This window comes from Heterocephalus glaber, unplaced genomic scaffold (genome assembly GCF_053883595.1).
Source record: "Heterocephalus glaber isolate CG9 unplaced genomic scaffold, H.glaber_assembly_v1.0 deba00001442, whole genome shotgun sequence".
Lineage (NCBI taxonomy): Eukaryota > Metazoa > Chordata > Mammalia > Rodentia > Bathyergidae > Heterocephalus > Heterocephalus glaber.
In genome coordinates, this window is record NW_028258296.1 from 15,596,027 (window position 1) to 15,619,298 (window position 23,272).

The window sequence follows — 23,272 nt, forward strand, 5'->3', positions numbered from 1 at the left end:
TAATCTTTATTACAAATTAATCAGAAAGCAAAAGATAGGATACTATTTGCCTATGTAGGTAAATCAGGTCATGCAAAATAGAAGAGGGAAAGCTCTTTAGAAAGCCCAAATAGGAGATTACATCTTCAATGATAGAATCAGAAGAAGTTTTCCACCCAATGAGGCATTATCTTGAGTTTTAAGACCTAGGTTTATTGAATTTTTGTTTAGAAGACTTGGACAGCTTTTATTACACCTTTCAGAATTATAACATGTGTCCCTGTAACTGACTGTTGTGTCTCAGAATCAAGGACAAAATGTGGTATATAATTTCACAGATTTTCAGCTAATTTTATTAGAAGTATTCTAATATTCAGATCCAACTAAACTTAATTATACATATAGTTCATTTTAATATAAAAACAGTTAACTTGAGAAATATTTTCAAATATAGAGAATTGACAACAACAAATAAGAATGCACAAGTAATTCTACAAACCAAAAAAATTATGATTAAATTGAGTCTGAGTTGCTGCCCAGTGAAGGATAGATCCTGAATTTTACTCTCACATGCTCTTCTTAAACATCAGTGTGAGAATCACTTGTGATTTGCAAGTAACCAAGAAGATTGCGATGGTGATGAGCTTCCCTTGGGTTTCCTAAAATTGTGCCCTCCCCTCACCAGAAGGAAAGTAGTGCTACTGCCTTCTCAAAGTGCATGATTTTATCAGGCAAGCAGCTTTGTTGGAGAGGCCCACGTTGTAAAGAAAGGAGTGTATGGAGACAGTTGGCAAGAAATTGAGGTTTTTCAGTCCATTGGCCTGCAAGAATTTTAGTCCAATAACCACGAGAGTCTGAAAGTGGATCTCTTTTCCCAAAAATCCTTTGAAAGATATCCTAGAAGTTACAGACTCTTTTATTGGAGCTTGGACACCCAAAGACACCCAGATCCACTGAAGCCATTAGTGTATGTCACATTCGAAACAAAATATAGGTGTTATTTTGAACCTAATCTCAAGGAACCCCAGAGATCTGAGGACTGCATTTTGAAAATTTTTGTTTGATACATTCAGGTCGACATATTTTCTCTAATCCTAATTAATTTCAATAAATCTTGCCAGTAGTAGGGTGCAAGGAAGATTTGCTAAGGCAGCAGATTTACAGAGGTGAAAATCCCCAAGTAGGTAATTGATACCCTGAGGCTATGAAAAGTATAAGCTGGGTTGTCTGCCCTCCAAGGATCTGCCAGCACCAGCGTAGCTAAATTGAGTGAACCCAATAGGTAAAAGACATAAGAAAATGTTAGACTTTTTTAAACCTAAATCACTTATACAGTTGGTGGGTTTGCAAGCTGGAAAAATTACAAACCCAGTATTCAAGAAGTTCTTAGCCTATTTTACTTGTACTTACAATGTCAAAATCTTCCATCTGACTCTACTCCTTAAGTTCTCTTCTTTGCTCCACCATTAAACTCATAGTCTTACAGCATTCTCACACTAGGTGTATGTTAACTTCTTCTTACAATTCCTACACATTATCGTACCTTTGAAATATGAAGGGACTAAAAGCTTTATTTCTGTCACATATTGCTGACAACAGCTGGTGTCATGTATGTTTTTCAGTATCCTTTTATTGTGCTGTATATTTTAACATATATCTATTATTAAAACACTATTAAACTAAGACAAACTTCTGTATTTTATTTTATTCTCCATCAAACAGGAATATAATTCCATAGAGCCATTTTTATCTAGGACATGCTGTATACAAATAAACTCTTAAATTCCTCAATCTACCATTGTCTTTATTCCTAGCAATCAGACCCAGATCTTGCCACAAGTAGCCCAATATAGTTTTAGCAGGGCAAATATGCTGTGTCAGCACTTAAGGAACTAGTTGTAACCTTGAGAAATTAAAGCCTATGGGAAAAACAGAAATATAGAAGAAAAATTCCATAAAGGTGTATAATGTCCAAAGTATTTAATAATAAAAATTAGTTACTATTTGAGCTCAATAAATTCTTAATGCTTTAGCATGTCTTTGTGTTGTTAATGTTGGTAGAAATTTCAAATACTTAACTGTCCTTTCCAAAAGAAGATATTAGAAGAGAGCACCTACTTCAGCTTGCAGTTGGGACAGACAAAAGTCACTGCATAAAGCTAAAGAAATAAGTATCTCTGCAAAAATGGATAAAGTTAAGTTGACAGTTTCTGGTTATTAAAATCAATTATATGACATGATAGTCATTAGAAATATGAGAATGATGGCTTTCAGACAGATTCAAAAGGAATCTATTAATTAAAAGCTATTAATTATTAAATAGTTTGTAACACTGGACTGGTTTACACAGCTGCCAATGTCCACTTTGGGAAGCTTGTTTTCTCCAAAAAATGTACAATTCTTGTACCAAATGGAAAAAGAAGTACTACCTGACAAAAGAGGCAAAAATCTGCTCTAAATATTATTCCCTCTATTTAAATTCTTTGGTTGCTTTATCGAATATACTGCAGCCAAGGAGTATTGAGTCCCAGCTGGTACTTATGGTTTGGGATAAGATTAGAAGAAACCAACATTTTAGTTGAGAAGGCAAATATGGTCTCATTCAAACGACGATTTGTAAGGTAGACCAATGTACACTCTGGAAGGAACATTATTCTAATAAACATGATGTGCGGAGACCTTGGGACAGCAGAGTCATAGTAAACTTTGCCTACTGCAAGTGTAATAAAGAGTACACTTTTACAGGGTGAGGGTAATGACAGAAAGAAAAGAAACAATGAGTAAGATCCTGTATGCTCTTTGGTTTTTTATTACCTAAATAATATGAAGAGCTAATGAAGGGTTTGGATACCAGATGGCATTGTTTTCTAATATGCACATAAATGCTACATAGGAGAACATGGCCTTGAGAAGATCGGAGACAAAAGGAAGAACACAGCTCAGAAGCTCCTGCAGTCATTTAATGTCAGAAAGGAAGGAATATTATGGGTGTATTTTAAAGATAACTCTAACAGAATTTGCAGATATATTGGATACAGACTATCACGATAGAAAGCTGTAGAATGATTGTAAGATTTTCTTTTTAGGAAATGGAAATGAAGTATCATTAACTGTGAAGAGAATGGCTGCACTGTAAAGAGAATGGTTAATGGTAATCGGGAATTCAAATTGAGAAGGTTGTTACAAGTCAGTATGTGTGGGTGGGGTAAACTTCAGCTTCTTGTAATGGCAGTGTAATTAGCATTTTATTAGATTTACCTTCTAAAGCAAGCTGTTAAAGAATGAAAAAAAAACCACACATGGGATCTGTTTTCAGGCATTGAACAAAGGCATCACAGAGCTACTGTCTAGGAGAAAAGAATGAGTGCTTTGAAATATATATTCACCTATAATTTCTGCCTGAGGATACTGTATGAGTTCCAGCTAGTGAGACCACAATCTTGTTGAGCTGCAAAGGCTAATGTCAATGTCTGCAGAACTCACAAAGATTTGTAAAACCGATTACTTGTGTGTAAGGATGTAGAGTGATGGCGGCCATGGAAATAATGCAGAGGACTTCTTTGTTATTTGTTGTTGTTTTTCTGGTTTTCTGCCTGAAAGATAGGGTGCATGTGTATGCATATTTCCATTGACAAATAAGAGACAGCAACTGCCAGGTGGTAAGATATGAACATACAAGAGATCATAATATATTGAAAGCCTATGGAACTCTTGCCTTGCCAATGAGAATTAGATCTGGTTAGGCAGTTCAGCACTCGTTTGAGATTCCACAAGGCTATGCCATTGAAGTGAGTATACCTCCCTTGATTAAAGACACATCACAGAACTAAAAAAGAAAGAAAAGAAATGACTGTTCTTGAACAAACAGTAAAATTAAATTTGACTCAAAAAGTTTCTTGACAAGAGCAATCAAAATTTTCTAAAGGAAGATAACACAATCTAGCTATATGTCAAGAATAAAACATTTGAAATCAAGGAGGAAAATACGACACATTATAAGTCTTAAAAATCACTAAAATTAAAATTTGAGGTGATATCCCATTCTAACATTAACAGATATGAATTTTACAATAGACATTTTAAACACACCAATGACCCAAACCAAATAACGAATGTAATAAGTGAATACATGGGAAATATCAAAAGGCAATTGAAACTGTAGTTAAAATTTATAAAACTAGAAAGCATATCTTTCACATTAAATATTTGTTGGAACTTGAGAGTATAATTTAATGGTAGAGTGCTTGTCTATCACACAAGGCCACGAGTTTGACCCTCAGCATCAAAAACAAAGAGATAAAGAAGAATGTACTAGAAAGGTCTATTGGAAAATCAGATACTACAAATAAAGGATTTGTGAACTTGAAGAGCAACAAATACTTTAATCAAAAGAGAAATATTAGAAAATTGAACAGTGTCAATAATTCATGTGACAAATAAAATAGTTCAATACAAGTGTTATTAAAATCTTTAATTGAAAAAATATAGAAAGTAGACCAGAAAAAAATAAAGCAATAGCACCATATTTATAAAAATCATCAATGGTAGGTCCTAGAATGTTAATATTTCTCAAATAGGTTTAATGTAATAAAGCCACCCTATACACACCAAAATAAGAGCAAAATATTTAGAGCAGCATCAAAAATTTTGAGAGTACAAGCAGATAAACAAAAATAGAAGTAAAATTCTGTCCAACTTCTCACATTAAGATAGGCAAGAAGCCATCTTTAATGTGCTAAAAAAATGTTTAGATTGGTCACCCCAGAATTTTGTATCCAGCAAAAATACAATTTGTTAAAAAAGAAATATCTGAATATAAGGGAAAAATAAATGTGTAAACAGCAAAATTAGACTAGAAATAAGAAGAACTGATACTATAATAAGTTCTTCATGTTGAAGGGAAATGACATCAGCCTGAAAAGAGAAAAGATCTAATTTATGTAAAGTAACACACACTTGTGTGCTATATAAAGTACAAAATAAAATGAAGTAAAAATGTACTGTTGGTAGCTACTAAAATTTTATGGAAGATGGTTTAATATTAAACATACATAAACCAAAATCATATCTACAGAAACCAACATACACATTTACATCAATATATAAACTGCATATACAAATATGTATATATACATATTTAGGCATGCATATAAAAGTATGGCTAAAACAAAAGAGAAATTAAATAGAATACTAAAAAAATTGATGCAGACAAAAACTGAAAATTTGTTTAAAAATGTGGTGTTTTATTTCCAGAATTTTTAAAATGTTACTTGTGTGTGTGTGTGCAAGGTTCAAACTCTAAGCCTCACACATAGTAGGCAAGTGCTCTATCACACTGAGCTACACACTCAGGCCTACTTCTCGTTCTGATTTCTACTTTCCTCCTATCATAGTCAGAAAAAAATAATTTGCATGATATGTATCTTTTAAACATCTATTGAGACTTTATTTGTGGCCCAACATATGACCTTGGGTAGAAAATATCTCATAGGCACTAATAAAGAATGTTGTCATTTGATATACTGTTTAACATGTCCATAAAATTTATTGGTTTTATTGACTCACTTAAAGTCTTGTATTTCCTTACTTTCCATCTGTCTGGTTATTATATCTCTTATGCAGAATGACATTAATATCTTGAACTATTGTTTTTTTTGGTACCGGGGATCGAACTCGGGTCCTTGCGCTTGCAAGGCAGGAGACGGAACCACTGAGCTAAATCCCTGGCCCATCTTCAACTATTTTTGATAGAACTATTCCTCCCTTTCATCCTATCAGTTTTTGCTTCATTTATTTTGATAATCTATTAACAGATACATAGATGTTTATAGTTGTTAGAACTCCTTGAATTGGACTAATGTATTATTTCCAATTTTGCTACTTATAATATTTTAATTTAAATTCTACTTGGTCAGGTATTGATATAGTAACTCCACCCTCTTTTGCTTATTAGAGACATGAAATATTTTTAGTAGGGTCTAAAATCTAGAAAACATTTTAAAGTCTAAGTTATTTTACTAAAAATAACAAAATTAAATCAAAATGTCCTTTCCTATTTTGTCTAAATTATGGTCTAAACATACATATACATTTATATTCAATTAACATCTTTAAATTATTTAAAATCAGAACCCACTTCAATGCAAGTATAAAGGGAAAATATCAAGGGTATTTTGAGGTACCATTGGTCATTTTTATTAGATACTATCGGCTATATTTCTGTCCTTAGATATAATCCTTCCATTTCACTAAACACCACTCAGCCCTGGACACAGTTTGATCTGCTCTATATGCTGGCCTTGTTGCTCCTGCCAATATGAGGCTTGTGGCCTCAGAGATAAGAAAGAAGAAGGTCAATTTGGGTGTCAATGTTTTGCAATTAGCCAAGCTGCCGAACTGAGCTCATTTCCCTAGGATTCAGCTCCTCACATCCATACAGATTCAGGAGGTAGAGCATTTCTTGATATTTATTCACTGCTGGAATCAAAGTGAAACTAAAATGAAAAAACCTAATGACTGTGGCCTTTACTTCAAACCTCCAATCCCGTGACTATAATAAAGGATAAAAATCTCTACTGAGTGTGCTTCTCTCCCCTGACCATCCTCAGCTCGAATGTGCTATAACCTAAGCTATTTATCATACAATTGATGGAGTTTGATTCCTCTGCTCTGCTCCTACTGAGGATTACAAACACTTTTCTAAACAGTTTTTCTGCTGACAAAAGTTTATTTTTAATGTAGCTAGTCTCTTAAACAAAATGACTTCTTGGAATATTTTATACTCTAAAGCTGATTTGAACCTACACTACAAAACAAAGCAATAATGTTTAAATAGATGAAATGTGCAATTTCCCTATAATAGCATTTAACTAGACTGTTTTTGCAATCTATTCTTCAATCACTGATGAATTTCTTATCTGTAAAAAGTCTCCCACTGTGAAAAATTTGCCAGAGAACACCCAATAATCATGTAAATGATTGTCAGCTAAGCAAAACAGCTGGTTTTCTCCTCGCTTTGGAAATAATTGGGGAAAGTTCATTCAGGTGATTTGCTTGTAACACATAAACTGAGATCCACATCTGAGTTCTGTCCAAAAACCTCAGCATGTATATTTCTAAGAATGATCATTCAAAAAGCCTATTGGGGGTTCAAAGGAAGAACTCCAGAGATAAATACAACTCTGTTATTTCATGAACAGTGAGATAAATTATATAATTGACACTGTATCATTAGTAGTCTGATTAATCAGACATCTTACACAACATTAATAGTGCAATGTTCACTTACAACTTTCATCTCTTCTATGGCAACCATTTTGTGTGTTATTTTGATCTATTAATAACTTTTGCTGTTTTCTTGATTATACTGATCTTCTTATAAAGACTGTGACATCTTCTTTAAATTATTTATATTTGAAAGAATTATGCTTTCCTGAAACAACCATTTGCAATATTTTGCCATAGTGAATATTGAAGTGATGGCCCTTGGGGATTTAAAATTCAGAGTCACTCTTCTGCTGCCGCAGAGACAAACTGCTCCCTTCACATATGGCATTCTGCTTCTTAGTGTCTGCCTTTTGAACTTAATAATCAAGTCTAGTAGGTTGTCTGTAACTCTTCCCTGCACTAATTTCTCTACACTGAATTATATAATATAACTATGAACACTATCCCCATATTCCCCATATCCATATTCCAAAGTCAACATTTTTGTTAGCATTTCCTGATGCATTGAATATTTTGAGTGCAGGGTTTGTGCCTAATTTTTTTTGAAATATGTGTTTTTGATTATGTACATTTTCTCATTCTCTTAGTTTTGCTATAGATGACTTTGGAATTTATGTTACTTGTTGATTTTGAATGGTTTTCTGCACAAAAGAGAGGATAATTTTACTCTAACTTTGCTATATTTATCCAGCAAGTCAGGAAATTTTTCATGAAATTGAAATCTTGAGAAGACTAAAAGATTGAGTTAGAAATTACTAGTGTATAGTATAGAGTAATATATGAGTAAACAGTCAATATGAAAACAATTGCATGGGTATTGCCTTGAGGGTTTGATATACATTCTTAGGACATTTCATAATTATATGTTTTGCTGGGTCTATCTTTCTCTTCATTTTGATCTAAGTTCTGGTGGAATTCTTGGCATTCTGTTCTATAATGAAATATTATTTCTTGTAATAAGTTTTATTTGCAGTGCATTTATTTTTTTATCAATTGTATTGCTCTGTCAAGTTACTTTCCATTGAATCATAGGTTCTTTTTCTAAAATGGAAGGAATGCATTTATAGTCAAAGAAAGTGGAATTAGAAAGTCAAACCATGCATTTTCTACTTGGATCACTTTGCACAACCCCATTTGTTGCACAGCAGCTTACATAAGAAAAATAACACAGGACTTTTAGGACCACCCTGAGAGTTAAGTGAGATAATGTATATCAAATTTCTGTTCCTGACTCTGATTGGGAGTAGAAAAAATTTTAAATTACGGTGATATAAACATTTTTCCTTCTTGAAGAATAACCTCCTGTGGATGTCATTGAATTCTGCAATCCATGTTGTATATTCAGCAGTGCTTAGCTTATGTTAAAATTTGCTCCATTAGGTGGCAATGATATATTCCAAATCACAGTGGGAAGCCAAGAAATAATGTTGATTTTTGCTATTTTCTTATTGGATCATTTCACTTTTAGGGGCCAATGTCTATTATAAGCGTTCTTGTTCACCTATTTTATCCTCACCTGTCTGTAGATTAACCGAACATAAACAGAATATGTTACCATGAGAAATATTACTAAAATACCAGCAAGGACTATATTTTTGTATTATTCTTATTATCTTTGAATGCTGGACTTGAAACCACAAATTCTTTTTATTAATAAATAATGCTTTTAGTCCAAGGATTTAGCTCAGTGGTGCCGCCGCCTGCCTCGCAAGCGCAAGGTCCCAAGTTTGGTCCCAGTTACCTAAATAAATAAATAAATAAATAATGTTTTGTATTAAAAGAGTGATTGTTTCTAGAGTATTTTTGTACATTTTACTTTATCTTTTTACAACAGAAGTAACTGCTGTTTTCTGTAATTTTTTCTAAGAAGAAGTAATTATTGATCTATTAGTAACTGCGTATCATTTTCTTCAAAAGCCTAACAAATATTTATGCCGTACTTATTATTTGTAGGGAATAATTCTACATGGAATGGTAATAAAATTCTGTACTTAGCAGAGTTTACAGTATCATGAGGAGATATAAAATAAATCATTAAATAAAAGTTAATTATAAATCATGTAAAACGTTTTTATGGGTAAAACACATCATGAGATGTAGTGTCCGCTGTTGTATACAAGGAATTTTTCATTGTTACTCTTTTCATCCCAGTAAACTAATGTTTCAAACATAACCTTAAGCAGATTAATATGATCAAAACAGATCAGAGCCAGACTTAAGCAGAAGCCAAAAATGGTATTGTCTAATTTTGCCCTTCATCTACCTGTAGCACTCAGGCATAATCTCTTGGTCAGTAGAGCATAAGTAGAAAGGGAATTTAATAAACTTTACAAAAGTCAAAGTAATTTTAAATTCATTAAACTTGTACAGAAGTTTTTGTTGTTTCTTATGGAAGACGCTGGGAATAAATAACTATAATATTTCAATATTCTCTTAGAGGTGTCTACATGCTATATAAATATGCACAACTCAGTTAAACATGTAAAACATTTTGAATACTGTTTGAACATGTATATTTAAAAGGCTAGAATAAAACAAGTACATAAATCCATTGACATAATTATTTCACAAAAATTCAAAAAACTAAGCCTCTGAAAATCACATATATGCAAAAAAGAAATCTAAGTATTTTAAGTACATTTTTAGGTTATTCACTTTATAAAGTCAGGTTAGAAAGGCAAGCACTGTGTATTAAATGATAATATAATTTTCTCCATATTCTAGTGTTCTCCCTTTTCTAAGGAAAGATTTAATTAAATATTATCTTTGTTGAAAAATACACTTTTTACCTTTCTGAATAATTCTTGATCAATGGTTATTTACATATCTTATATAAATTTCAATGTTACATTCACCTAAAGTCAATTCCCATCTTAAACATAATACAAAAATACCCTTCAGACTAGTAAACTATAACTCTGATAAATGTACTTTCCAAGCCAAATGATAACAATAGAAAAGAAATACAAATAATATATTGTTGCTTCCTTTCCACCATTATAAAATAAAAACAATTGCAAGTCTGTATACAGAATAATTATGTCCATTTCAAATATAAATATAAACATGTATGGAGTGAGGATGTATCTCGGTGGTAGGGTGTGTGCCTAACATGTGCAATACTCTAGATTTGATACCAAGTACCTACATTTCACTAGTGATGACTTTATTCCTGCCCTCATATGTCACTTTAAGTAGATTAAATTTATGCTCCATCATTCAACTTATTTACTGGCATACACACTCATTGCACATTATCTTGACCTTCTATTTATCTTATCTACTGGGCTAACCATCATGAAAAATTTACTTCTACTTGCGGAGTAGATGATGGCTGGAAAACATACACCATCATGCACACACACAGAAACACACATATACATACAATCTGGGATATTTCAATTTTTTGAATTGTGAAATAAGTTCAACATTCTTATAGTATTTCTCCAGTAAATTACTCTCTTACCTTTTTGCATGATTATTTTGTAAACTTATTTCTTCTGAAACCTTCATCAGTTCTCATCCTTTCTCTCATTGATTTATTTGTGATTCTGCTTTCCTCTGGAAGATGAAAAAGAGCAGTACAGAAATTTGAAAGTTCTCAGTGAAAATAGTTTCCACTTACTTACATGGATGTATCCATGCACACTAGGACTTTGTCCAGACATTATGGAGCATCTGCCCTTGTTTTTTGCAAGGGCAAGACCCTCTTCTTGAGTAGAGTTTCTTCAGTCCAAAAATCTATTCAAGGAAATTGTTCTGGCAATGTTCTTCTTTCACTTGCCCATCCCTCCATATTGTGTCTTTTCCATCGTTAACAAGTGGAGAGAGAAATGAGATCAATGAAGATAGTATTATGCAAACATCTTATTGAAATACTATATATACATACATATCTATATATCAAATCACATATCATAAATACAAATTTTCATCATTTTTAAATAAAGTGAACACAATGATAAAGCCATCATTGAGTGAAAGATTAAAAGCAGGACCAACATCTCGGAAGTCCTTCTTGTGCCTCCTTGAAGTTACCACCCACTGATGTTATAACCACAATTTTTACTTCCTCTATTCAATATTTAATGGAAAAATAGAGAATATGCTTCTTATGCCTGACTTCTTCTGCCCAATAGCATCTATCAGATTCACCCCTATTACTGTGGGTAGTTACAGCTGATGGACTCTCATTACCATACAAAATTCCATTGTGTAACTATTTGAGAACATATTCTTCTTAATTTGGATGAATATGAATGTTTTCTCAGTCTGGGAAATTATAAGTAGTGCTGTTAAGAAGAATCATGCATATAATTTTTGGGAAAAAGATGTAAAACATATATGTATTTCAGAAATATCAGTGTGCTAGTGTGCAAAAGGAAATGATTTAATTGTATAAGATAGTATGGAAGTAGTGTATAAATTGAATGGATATAAATGTCCTAACTATGTTTCAATCTCACAAAAGTATCATGCATTTATCTGAAGCCTATGTAGATTCCAAAACGCCAGACTCCTGTGTCTAGTGTGAACTCAGATTTTGCATTGCGCTGATACATATCTGAAGTTACTCTACCCAAAACCATGTTTGTCCTTCGCCTAAATTTGCTACTCCTCCAGCCTATTCTAAGTACTCATAATTCCATATTTCAAATTGTTTTAGTCAGAAGTCTGTGAATCATCCTTACTCCCTCACTTTTTTTTGAGATCCTAATCTTAGACAAATTCCGCCAACTTTACTTCCAAATATTCAGAATTTGACTACTTCTCAGTAGCTCCACTGAGAATTAGATGAACTAATTAAAATCTTCCAACCATTCTGAACCAAGTCAGCATCTCGGAATCAATCTCAGTCTCAGTGTCCAGCTACCTTCTGGCTTTTGCTCTATTTTTCCCATTCTACTCTTTCATAGGTGTCAGAAGAAATTCCTGGACCAGTTAAATATAAATATAAATGGCCTGCTCTTTTAAGAACTCTCCAAAGTCTTCCAGTCCCACCTCAATTCGAAGGCAGAATCTTTATAGTGACCTACAAGATCCAAATTCTCTCCAGCACATCTCATCACTCTCTTGTCCCTGTTTTTCACCTTTCTCTCCTCTGTCATTCTGTGTCCTTCCTTGATGCTCAGCCACTACCAATCAGCTTCAGGGTAGATTATTTGCATTTGCCATTTCAACTTCTTGAAATATTTCCCCCCTAACGTTTGCATGATGTTCTTCTTCGGTTCTTTGGGAATTAAATTTATAAACTTATATATAAATGTATATAAATATATAAAACCTCTGTTTTGAAAGGCTTTTTGTGGGCACCTTGTTAAAATTTTTTCCATAACCAATAACTCCCTTCTCCCACAATTTATTTCTTTCCAATTGTCTTGGTTTTTAAAAATTACTTTTCTTGGTAGACAATGTGACAATAATTTTGCCTGCTTACTTTACCTTATACTGAACTAGGAAAACGTACTGTTGTACTCTAATATTAGAGATTGAAAACAAGGCTACCTTATACTATTGAACTAACATAAATTATTGAATGAAATGATTACTTGAATACATTTATTTTTAATAATGTTCATCTTAAGCCAAAGTCCTACCTTTTCTTCTGGGTTAAGCCAAAAACTCAGCAAAACATATTTTATAATTTAACATATATTAATTGAACAGGACAAATATGAAGCTGTTTTGGTTTGCTTTGCAAAAACTATAAATTGAGCCATACATAAGTATCCTGCCAGAGGAAGTTTCCATACTAATGGACACCAGCACGTAAGTAATTCAAGCTGATCTTCCACTTTGAGTTCTTATTATACTATATTAAAAAAAAATAATTGACTACATTAAAATAAGCTACTTCTTTACAAAGTTTGTGTTATAGTCTTTCTATGTTCTAAACATATGTAACAAGGGTGACAAAATGAATCTGTATGTCTCCATTTCACAAAACTTGTAACTCATTTTATACCTCAATCTGTGTAATTTTAGTGAGTTTCCAAGTGGATTGTGGAGTAGCGACTTTCACTGACTTACATAGAAAGGACTTCAGAATTCACTGAAGAAAATCAGGCATTGCAGTATGGAAACTGCATTTACCAGGAATGTGAAATTAAGCCATTAATTTAATGATTGGAAAATCATGACAAGACATATTTGCATATTTCACTTAAGAACTATGACCTGGGTTTCAACTACACAACAAGCACTGTACTTAGTGAAATTCTGGACCTAACACTTACAATCTGAATATTGTATGAGATGAACAATTATATACATTAAAAAAGTAAAAGAATTACAAACACCACAATTAAATAAATATAACTACTTTTATTTCATATTTTAATTGGAAAGTTGAATTATGTTTATTTCTTAAGAACTTTTCTCAAATAATATTGAAAATTGAAGTTAGTATGGTGCTAAAATTCCTAATTTTAGGCAAAGTGTTTATAGTGGAAGTAATACTTCATTATCACTTATTCAGTTATTCATTTGCTCAATGCTCTAATACTTAGAAACTATGGAAATTTAGTGTGAAAGTCACAATAGAATACCAAGGAAGAGAAACTTGCATTATATAATGGTGCCTATAATTTATTAGTAGTTTGCTGATAGCTTTTATCAGACAAGTTGATAAATGCAAACATGTTATTTTATGTAGTAGTCTCAAAAACGTGATAAGCTTTCCTGCCAGTTTATCAGGGCAGGTGCAAATTTTGGAATGAGAAATTTCTTGATTCTCAGTCCTGCTTGTGTAAGTTATTAGCTATTCACAGATGTTATTACTTAACATCTGTAAACCCTATCAGTAAACCAGGGAAAAACAAATCCTATCTCCTATAGATGAGACAATGGAGGTAAGGAGATTGGAAAAACATTTTTATACTGTGCTAAATGTTGTAAGAGCTCAATATATGATATCTATTAGTGTGAGGTCAAGTTAATTAGCTTCATTTGATAGATGAAGATGCCATGTCCCCGAGAAAATAAATAACATAACAAAGGTGTCCCAGTTGCTAAGTAAAAGAATTGAGATTTCAACAATAGCAAATCTGACTCCAACATCTGTGGTTCTAACCACTTGATTAGAAGCCTTGGTTTCTGACGTTAGTAAGTTTTTAATCTACTTGATGAGAAATACATATACATTTTAATTAGAGATTAAAGTGAGATACATTCTCCCATGTATTTTGAGTAAAGACTAGGAAGAATACAGGAAGTCCCTGATTTATTAACCAGTTCCACTCTGGGATAATGTTCTTAAGTTGGATTCATTGTTAAGTCAGACAAAGTGAGTCTTATACACCTTTGACACAAATATACAATTATATTGTTTGGTGCTTCCTAGCAGTCCCCTCCACATCACCACTGCTTTTCCTCCTGCTTCCTAACACCCTGGGGTCTGACTGAGCACTGTACTGTTGGGCACTGTCAGACTGTACAGTAGTCACACAGCCGCACGACTGTGACAACGTCCTGGAGACATGTGAGCTACTTCTGTGATTTGTTCACATACATGAATGTTCATAATGCAAGATCGTTTTGTGTCTGTGAAAGTTCACAACTCGAATCTTCATAAGTTGAGAACTTACTGTATAGCAAATAAAGCAAGAAGCAAGATTACTAGCATGAGAGATGCTGAGTCATTATGAAAGTAGTAAACCAAAATTAGTTCTCCACCTATCTAAAGTCTTAAAAATAATTGAAGTTTAAATGACAGGAAAAGTGTTCCTTTGAAGTGTATAATCAAAAGGATATATGCTACCTCATAATAGAAATAAGGGGATGGAGAATTTTCCCCAGCACAGTTTAGCATGGAGAGTCTCCAAAAGAAATAGGGAATTTAGCACAAGCCCAGAACTTGAGGGTCAAAAGATGACACAACTCTATTGAGAAAATTCTCAGGGTAAAAGCCAGAAACTAGATAGATTTGAGATCACATAGTGTGATAAAAAGGGCTTCCTTGAGAGAGCTAAGTACCAGAACCAAGTTGCCTGGTGTCTTCCTAAAATATGACGTTTCCTGTGACTATCAGAGGGCAGAGAAATCACCTAAGGGTTGGTGCTGATGGAAGCCCCAACAAGTGAGGAATGGACAGAAAAAAACATGGACATTCATTTTCGCAAAGGGCAAGGGGGTTCAAGAGACGAGGGATGAAGGAGGGAGAGGCAAAATAAAAAGATTTAAGATGTTTTATATGAATGGACCAAATGCCAACAATGAATGTAGGCATTATATGTCATACACATGAACTAAAAACAATAACAATAATAGTGACAATAATAATGAAAATGGGGAAAGTGGCTCTAGAGACAGAGAAAGTGAGAGAATTGGGTAGGAAAAGGAAGGATAATAAAGAGGATCAAGATTTAGTATGTACAAGTACCTACTCCCTACAATGACTGTAAACTTCACGGAGTACAAATATATACAAATAAAATGAATTTTAAAACAAGGAGAATTAAAAGCTAGGCACACCCAGAGTAAAAAATATTGTTCATACCATATGATTTTTCCATTGGGAATTACCAGTGGAAAGTTCTCTAGGGAACTTAGAAAAATACCATATAAAAGAACCCAAAATTGTTCATCTATCATCAGACCACACCTTGGTTGTATTACAGTTAAGACTATTTTAAACCACTTCACTCTGCTTCCACCTGCCAGGTCAACGTATACAGGTCAGAGATTATATTTAGTTTAGTGAATTGAGAATGATATGGATTAAGGGTAATGCAAATTTTCACCCTGTGTCCCCTACCCTGCAATCACCACTTGAGCCTCCCCATTTGGACTGACAAATCTTCAGGTGATAAGAACTCAGATTTATGACATGGCATTGGTTGGAACTTAATTAATAAAATGAATCTGCTCTTGTACCGAAAATAATTAGAATATGTGAAACTTGTCAGAAATAACATCACCTGAAAGATAATTACATCAGAGAAGATAGGAAGATGCATGAATTCAGATTTTTTCTTAGGATGGAAAAGGTAGCCAAAATCTTTGACATCCAAAAACATAGGATTTATAAGATTAGCTAAATCATCATGTAGGGTTGAAGAAAAGGAAACCAGGATTATTCTCAAATTTTGAGTGATTGGGATTATAGGAGTTATATCTATTACATGAAATTACTCCTATTAAGAAAAAGAAAATAGTAACAGGAAAAATCCTATATTACAGGTATATTCACTATTAGACAGTTTATTTTACACTTCAGATATAGTACAAAGAATTCTAGCTGTTGGTCAGGATAATAGACATTGAAAATATTCTTCACTGCCTCAGTATTTGAAAGGACACTACTAACCCTTCCGCTAGAATATTTTTTCCCTTCCTGACTTTCAGAGCAAAAAGGATTTTTATTTATATCTACAACTTGGTATTAACATTATTTTCATGAGAATTCTTTTAGCTTGTGCTTGGCTTCTTATATCATCATCTTACTACCCCCAAAGCCAGTAGCCATATCATTTCTTATGTGTAGTGTCACATTCATTTCACATTCAAGGACCATTTCTTAGCTTGGGAAGAATTGAAGTACTTTATTTTGATATTTCAGGATTCAGACAAGTTAGCAATCTAGCAAGACTTTTATATCCTATTAAATGAACTGCTGTGCTCAGTCTGAACCTAGTACTTTGTCCTGAAGTGTGGGAAACAGTGCTTCTTCCCTCTTCTGAAACTAAGGATCAGTTCTGTCTCTATTACTTCACTTAACTGGAGATGTCAGTTCGGTTGTTATCACTTCTTATTTTACTACTACAATAGTTACAGTTATTTTCTTCATCTATTCCTGTGTTGCTAGAATTACTTAAACAGTGGTACTCCAGTTCACAAACTTTCGTGATTCTGGTCAAGAACCAAATAGAATTTCTCCATAAGGTTCAAAGTAAATAAGGCTAATCATTCTGAACCATGTATTTTTAACCACAAAAATATGAAACAAAGTACAGAGCAGTACAGTGGGAAGAGAGAGAACAGGGACCTTGTTTGTGGTAACTTCTCGTGTGGAGGGACAGGAAGGTGGCTGGGGACATTATTGTTTGGAGGGAGAGTCCCTTCCACAAGGACATTGAGGAAATCTTTTTCAGCGATTTCCTCTCTTCTTTGTCTCATAGCTGCAAGGTCAATTTAGATGAAAAATCTATCTAATGTCACTTATTGTTTTCCTGTACTACATAACCCTCTGGAAATGAGAGACCATGTTATCTTTCATCAGATTCCACACTTTGTTCATTGCAGTTATGTTGGGGTGGTGCTTCTCACAGATATCCTGGCACCCATTCTATTTTTCTATAATGGGTTTTATCACATAACTGCTATATTCCTCCCTGTCTTCTTGTTTCTCAGCAGAATACTCCCCAACAAATGCCTTCTGCTGCTCACTCTGGAGTTTAGCAAGTTCTTCCAACATCAGTTCTTCCTAATGGTGCTCAACAAGTTCCCCTGTGCCTGGACCATTGATATCCAGACCCAAACTCTTGCCTGTGGACACAATCTACCTCCACTACCAGGCTGAGTTTAAGGTCTGGTAGATGACATCTTTCCAGGCTTTGTCAATGAGGTTGATGCAGTGAAGGACACTGAAATCTTTCTTCCAGAGCTCTTTCAGAGTCAGGGATGTCTCTTCAATGACATTAAAATACCTGGTAAAGAGTGCTTTTGTGTACAGCTTCTTGAAGTTGCAGGTCACTCATTGGTCCAGGGGCTGCAGAAGAGGTGTTGCGTCAGAGAGGAGGAACTTGACCTTTTTGAAATCATACTCACCAACCATATACTCTATCAAGGCTGGAGAGTGTGCTGGGACATTGTCCATCAGAAGAAGGCACCTTTCAGGCAGTTGGTTGTCAGATATTTCTTAACAATGGGCATGAACCCTTCATGCAGCCATTCCATGAACCTTGCCTTGTGACCCAAGATTTGGCATTGGCCCTCCACCTGACAGGTGGTCTGGCCTTGTTCACATTCTGTTCCTTGAATACATGAGGGTCTAGGAATGGTGCACAGTAGTGGTGTAATCTTCAGATCAGCACTTGCATTTGCACACAGCAAAAGGTTAAATCTGTCCTTCATGCCCTTGTGCCCTGGCAATACCTTCTTCTCCTGTGTGATACAGGTTCTGTTCAGCATCTTCATCCAGAAGAGCCCTGTTTCATCCCAGTTGAGCACTTGCTGAATGACATAACTTTTCTGCCTTCATGAATTTCATGAATTCTTTTCTGTAGGGTTCTGCAGTGGCCTTGTCAGAACTGGAAGCCTCACCATGTCTTATCATACTGTGGATCCCACTTCTCTTATGGAATTTATCAAATCACTCTCTACTGGCTCTAAATTCATCATTTGTTGCACTTGTAGAGAGGTTTTCTTACAGTAAATCATTGGACAATTCCCTGGCTTTTTCACAGATCATAGCTTCAGTAACACTATCACCTGCCAGCTGTTTCTCATTCAACCACACTAACAAAAGTTTTTCCACCTCTTCTAGAACTGTGTCCTCTGCTTGGTTAACATCGTTACTCCTTTTGCCAGATCAGCTCCTTTGAAGGCAACTTTATACTTCCAACAGTCAAAATTGTCAACTTTGTACTCAGAGGCTAAATCAGTCATATGAATACCACACTCATACTTTTCTACAATTTCCTTCTCCAATTCAATGGTTATTTTCTTCAAAAGTTTCTTATCATTCTTGTTCTGCCCTTTCTTGTTACCTCCATCATTGCTCTGAATTCTTGTCACTTTCATTATCCCTCTGTACTTTCTTTTTCTACACTGCTTGCTCTGCAGGAGGGTCACCAGGAGTTCAGGGCCAGACTGGGCTACATAGTGAGACTTCGTCTCAAAAAAAATTCCAAAATACATCGGTATCTGAAATTATGTAAGACCCTCCCCCAGTGAGAAAGCATGAAATGGAGAATTATAAAAAAAAAAATCTCTGGCTTCCCCCCTTCTTTTTTCTGTCTTTTTATCTCTATCATACACTCTTGCTGCCATAGAAATCTTTCAGTGTTATCTTCTGTATAACAGAACAATATATGTATTTCACAACTGGCCCTTACCTAAAGTTGATTATTATTATTATTACTATTTTTAAAAATTGTGCTTCCTCTTTTAACTCAATAGCCTGAATTTTAAGGGTTTTTTTTCTGAAAAAATATAATTATATGGTAGAAACTGTTTCCTTGGCATTTCTCTTTGGTTCTCATCTAAGGAATCCTATTTTTAACTATATATCACAGGAAGACCACTACCTCTATCTGCTTAGTCATACTCATGGTTTGGTTGGTGAAGAGAAAAGGTCTTGGATACAGAACAACAAAAAAAGTGTTAATTTTTAAACAGGAAGCATTATATAGATGTAAAACTAAAATGGTGCCAATATATAAATATGTGTGGAGGCCCAGGGATTTAGCTCAGTGGTTTCGCGGCCTCCTGCGCAAGCGCAAGGACCTGAGTTCGATCCCCGGTACCAAAAGAAAAAAAAAAAATGTGTGAAAACATTTAAGACAGCAAAATTAAAAGTGCTTAATTTAGGCCTTCATAGAATATTCAAAATAATAATACAACATGTGGACCTTCTCCTAGGTAGTATAATAAATAATTTTTTAAATACATTTGATTAGATGTAGAAATATTGATTAATTTAATATAATATATGATATAATATTGAATTTAATAAGCTTTGAGATTTTCTTCTAAATCTCAATGTTCATTATTCTAACAGTCAGTATAAATTCTTTGGTTGTCTAAAACAACTACATCATTTTTAATTTTATTGGTTCTATTGAATATAAAAAGTAGTATAGAATAGTAATAGATTACATTTTAAAAAGGTTGTGTATTATCATTTCATTTATGGTTATGTGTAGGCTCAGTCATAAATTTGAAAATAATGTCTCAAAATATGTCAACCTTCTTGTAAAAATAATTATGTAAAATTATAAATCCCATTGGGCTGTAATTTAAAAAGACAAAAGAAATTTGAATTATCATTGAGTAAGGTAAAACACCAACAAATAGCAAAGCTAAGCACTAATTTTCTACTTTAAAGCAATAAGAGAATTGTTATTAATGTAATAAGTACAAGCATATAAACATTTCAATATTCTATAGCAAATTAACTTCCAAATATTAGATGTGGACACAAGATGCAAATTATCTCAATCATGATTAGAATTCTGTGAAATTATTAACAAAGCCTGACAGTGATGTTCTATATTCCCTCTTGGATGTTATGTTCTTTAAAGATTCCCAAAGTACTGACTAAAGAAATATTATTTCAGACAGGCAATTTTGGAGAATCTGGATTGAATGGCAAACCCTTTAATGAGCTAGGTTAGAATATTATCATCCCTTTGCTAAATTTTATAAAATAAACCCATATTTAATAAGCACATAATTTTGTGATTTCACGCACTTGAAAAATAAAATTAGTTACCTCTAGGCAAGATTTTAAGAAGTGTTAATAATATGGAAAAATATTTTCAACTAGTCTTTTGAGTCTACTTAAAATTCTTCTCTCTGGGGAAAAAGAAGTTTTGCCTGAAATAATGTGTTTGTCTACAATGAACAGAGTTTGGGAGATATTTCTGGAATACATCTGGTAAATCAGTAAGATATAAAAAAGCTTTTGTAGTAGTCTTTGAGATAGATATACTTAATAAGAAATAACTTTGAAATAGAGAAATGTAAAAGAATTGAGAATTGGATGAAACATTTCATAGAACTGTCTGAACCTGAATTTGGATGAGATTACAAATATCACATCTTTATCAGTTACAGAATATATATTGTGATCATTTTGCAACAATATTTTCCCACTGTTAAAAAATAAAAAATTGTTTATATTGTTTATTACAGATTTCTTATCAGCTTAGAAACTTCACTAAACTGGCAGATAAAAGAAGGTAGTTTATCTAAACAGAACATTCATTTCAATGATATGAAGCTGGACTTTTAAAAATCACCATCAACGACAAAAATGATATTAAAGATCATATTGAGGGATCTTCAATAGATGCAATTAAGATATGATGAAAGTATGTAAAGTTGATTGTTATTCTATACATTTATAAAATTATAATATCCAATTATTTAAAAATATTTTCAGTTTTTATAATACAAGAAGTACAATTTAACAGTTTCATGTTGTTAAAGCAAATATATGATTTCCAAATCAAAAAAGATAATAAATGATAGAAATATTACTCTTATATTGGACTAATCATGGTAAGTATAATTTGATTATATTTTTTAATGATAAAATGAGTTTTACACACATCTATCAAGGGAAAATTTTTTAAATGAATGGAAAATTAGACTAGCTCTTGCAAAATACAAATAGGCCAGATCAAATATATAATATTTCAAAACATTTGGTTAAATCATTTTTGTTTATATATTTGTAATGTTTTTGAATGTTAACTTGACACTTTGAATAAACATGCAATCTTTAGTCAATAGCAGTGCCTGGGACAAACTCAGACATCAATATAAACTTGAAGGAAATAGTAAATCTGGTTGACAGCTAGGGATGAGATACTTGGATCATGAAAATGCCAAGCTAACTTTTTTCATATTGTGCATCAAATATTTAGTTGGATATGTTAGCATGTGAGTCAAATAGTTTTTAAGGATGAAGAATATTTTTCGGACTGGGGATTTAGCTAAGTGGTTCTACCACCTGCCTCTCAAGGCAAGGTCCCAAGTTTGATCCCCGGTACTGAAAAAGAGAGAGAGAGAGAGAGAGAGGGAGAGAGAGAGAGAGAGAGAGAGAGAGAGAGAGAGAGAACATTTTTATATGACTTCCAGTGTTTGCAAATTTTAGGAGGGGAAGATAATTTGAAAAAAAGAAATAAAAAACGGTCAGTGTAACTTGATACTGAGTGGTGTTCGTGTTCACTACACTGTGATTCTCCTTTGTATACTTATAAGAAGTACAAATTTCCATTGCAATTTTTGGATCAACAATTGCAAACATTTTGGGTTAATCTTCTTTTTTCAAGTAAAATTAAATTCAAAATGGGTAACTAAGAATTTATAAAATTCTAGTAGCAAAAAATAAAAATGGAAATACAATTTAGTCTTTTTCTCAACATTTTGATATATAATTATCAACTAATTACCTATATCACCAAATAAAATTTCCTAATGAAAGTAACTATATAACATATAATCATCAGATTACTTAATAATGAAGCAAACTTTTGGATTGCAAAATGATTTTTTTTGAAATTGAAAAATCACCTGGGAATATATTTTTCTCTCTTACCAGTGAAAACAGTTTAAAAACCAATGGAATTTTATATCTGAATTGATCAAGACACTTAGATAAAATTAACCTGAAGATAACAAAATTCTTATGAATTTATTACTCGCATTTTGCAAATTTCATGAAATTAGCAAAAACAGGATTATAGTATGTGTTAGTTACTTTTCTCTCATTGCTCAGACAAAATACCAGACACCCAAAGATAGAGGGAAAGGGGTTTATTTGGCTTACTCTTCATAGAAGTTTCAGTCCATAGTTGGGTGGCTCCAAGACAGGGATGACAAACAGATGTCACGGAGGAGAAACAACATGGTGCTCACAAGGTAGTAAAGGCAACAAGGGAGCTTTAGTTCATGGTGCCTGAAGACAACAAAGGCAACGAGGGAAATTTAACAGCATCTCTTTGCCTCTTTTATCTTATTCAGACTACTTTGAGTGGGTAGCACTCACACCCTTAATCCTAGTGCCCTTGAGCCTAGCATTGCAGCATGAGTCAATTCCAGCTTCACACACTCTAGATCCAGCCTATGACCATGTGAGGCTTTGGCCGGACATCTAGACCCAAACCACACTATAGTATTGATGTTAATACTGCATTTCCTTTTCTTAGTTCATTTCTAAAGGATGTTTATCATCCCCCCGCAACCAGTCTGTTCACTAAAAACAAGAAATTTTCTTATACCAAAAAATTATCTTTTCTTTTTCAAAAGTAATTTTAAAATGATTAGTGATAATAAAAATTAGAGTAATAAAAATTCAACAGAAAAATTTTGCATTTCCCAAATCTTACCACACAGA

At 33.3% G+C, this 23,272-nt stretch overlaps 1 long non-coding RNA gene across 4 annotated transcripts in view; it reads right to left on the reverse strand.

The window, feature by feature from the left end:
- The window catches only part of LOC147827616 (uncharacterized), a 77,605-nt gene that overhangs the window by 31,383 nt on the left and 22,950 nt on the right, over positions 1 to 23,272 (reverse strand). For all 4 annotated transcript variants that reach the window (XR_015451952.1, XR_015451953.1, XR_015451950.1 and 1 more), the window contains 2 exons: positions 22,706 to 22,834; positions 10,673 to 10,767 (listed from right to left, as the gene is read on the reverse strand). This is a non-coding gene — a long non-coding RNA (uncharacterized LOC147827616). The remainder of the gene's footprint in view (positions 1 to 10,672; positions 10,768 to 22,705; positions 22,835 to 23,272) is intronic.